This window comes from Dasypus novemcinctus, chromosome 22 (assembly GCF_030445035.2).
Source record: "Dasypus novemcinctus isolate mDasNov1 chromosome 22, mDasNov1.1.hap2, whole genome shotgun sequence".
In the NCBI taxonomy this organism is placed as follows: domain Eukaryota; kingdom Metazoa; phylum Chordata; class Mammalia; order Cingulata; family Dasypodidae; genus Dasypus; species Dasypus novemcinctus.
In genome coordinates this window covers 61,731,100-61,732,784 of record NC_080694.1, presented here as the reverse complement: position 1 = coordinate 61,732,784, position 1,685 = coordinate 61,731,100, and the positions used below count along the sequence as shown (strand labels likewise).

Below are 1,685 nucleotides of genomic sequence, written 5' to 3'. Positions count from 1 at the left end.
CCAGCCTTCAGTTCTTTCTTGCTGTTTCCATTTGGGTTAAAACAAAAACAAGCAAAAAAAAAGAGGCTTTATAAATAATATTCCCTTCCCCCAGGGGCCCCTTGCACCACTACCCAGCCATCTCCCCTTGGAAGTGGCTCAGTCTGGAGGTGGGCAGGGCGGGAGCTGCTGTAAAACCGGGACCAGAGCAGCACGGAGGTGGTGAACAGTAGCCCTTCAAGTCTGCAGTAAGAAATGGCCTCCAACAATACTGCACTTCAGAAAATGGGAAAGAAGCAGAATGGAAAGAGTGAGAATGTTGAAGAGGCAGAGCCTGAAGGATTTGTGGTGGAAAGATGTGTAGTAAATGGGAAGGTGGAGTATTTCCTGAATTGGAAGAGATTTCCAGATGCTGACAATACTTGGGAGCCTGAAGAAAATTTCGATTGCCCAGAGTTAACTGAAATATTTCTTAAGTCTCAAAACCCGGGAAAGAAAAAGATGTACAAAAGAAAATCTATGTCTGACAATGAATCTGATGACTGTAAATCTAAAAGAAAAGAGATGCTGCTGACAAATACAAAGGCTCTGCTGGAAGTCTTGAACTTGAATGCACGACGGGGGCCACAGAGAGCAGCAGAGAGCTAATGTTTTTACTAAATGTGAAGCCATGTGAGGCAGGTGTGGTGCCGGCAAAAGAGACAAACGTGAAGTGGTCTGAAATTGCAATTGATTTTTATGAAGAGGCTAACTTGACATTCTTGTCTAGAAAGTGAGTCTCAATAATTACATCATTGCTTCATATATACATATAATATCTGGGTATTAGATTTTCTATTAATTGGTGTGAAGGATAACCACATTCTAATGGAAATCAAATTTGATATGTTTGCTTTGAAGTGGTAGTATTGGGGGAGTTGTTAGGATTTTTTTGGGGGGGCTTGGTTGTTGTGTTTTTTTCCCATCAATTTCACTGCTTATTTTGAACAAATGAAGGCTTTCTGTAATTGCATCACTTATCAGAGAAGAACATTTGATACCATGGTACAATATTTCTCTGCATTGGAGAACAGCTTTTACAAATGTAGGAAAAATTTTCCAGTCATTACTGAATTAGAATTTGTGTTTAACCCATATAAGCCTAAGGACCATTCTGGAGATTTTTTTGTTTATTTGTGTGTGTTTGTGTATATAAATATATAGATAATTTTATTTTTGTATTTTTTTCATTTGCTAAAAAACCATGCAATATAAAAATGGCATTTGATGACCGTGGATAAGCCCATGGTGCTTCTGGGTGAGATGCCATCATTCTGAGCAAAGCAGGAAATCAAGTTCAACTGAACATTTTCCTGAAAACATAAACTTTCAAATCAAATAGTTGATTCAGTAATTAGCAGGGCAATTTAAATATAATACAGATAATTTAAGTTACATAACTTAAAGCAGCCAGATCAAAATCCATTGTCTGTTTCTATAGCCCTAATATGCAAAATATCTGCAAAACCCTGAGAGGAAATCTACCAAAACCAATGATCTCCCAATCCAGATGAGAAAACAAGGTAAATACTGCAGTGTTTTCATTAGCCAAGCAAGAATTAGCTAAATGGTGTATTAGTCAGCCAAAAGGGTGTTGATGCAAAATACCAGAAGTCTTATTTGGGGTAGGAGCTTACAGATCCCAGGCCATAAAGCATAAGTTACTT

At 38.0% G+C, this 1,685-nt stretch overlaps 1 pseudogene; it reads left to right on the top strand.

Moving 5' to 3' along the window:
* The first annotated feature begins 234 nt into the window (after positions 1 to 234).
* Positions 235 to 765, top strand: LOC101435516 (chromobox protein homolog 3 pseudogene; annotated as a pseudogene).
* Positions 766 to 1,685: the final 920 nt, after the last annotated feature.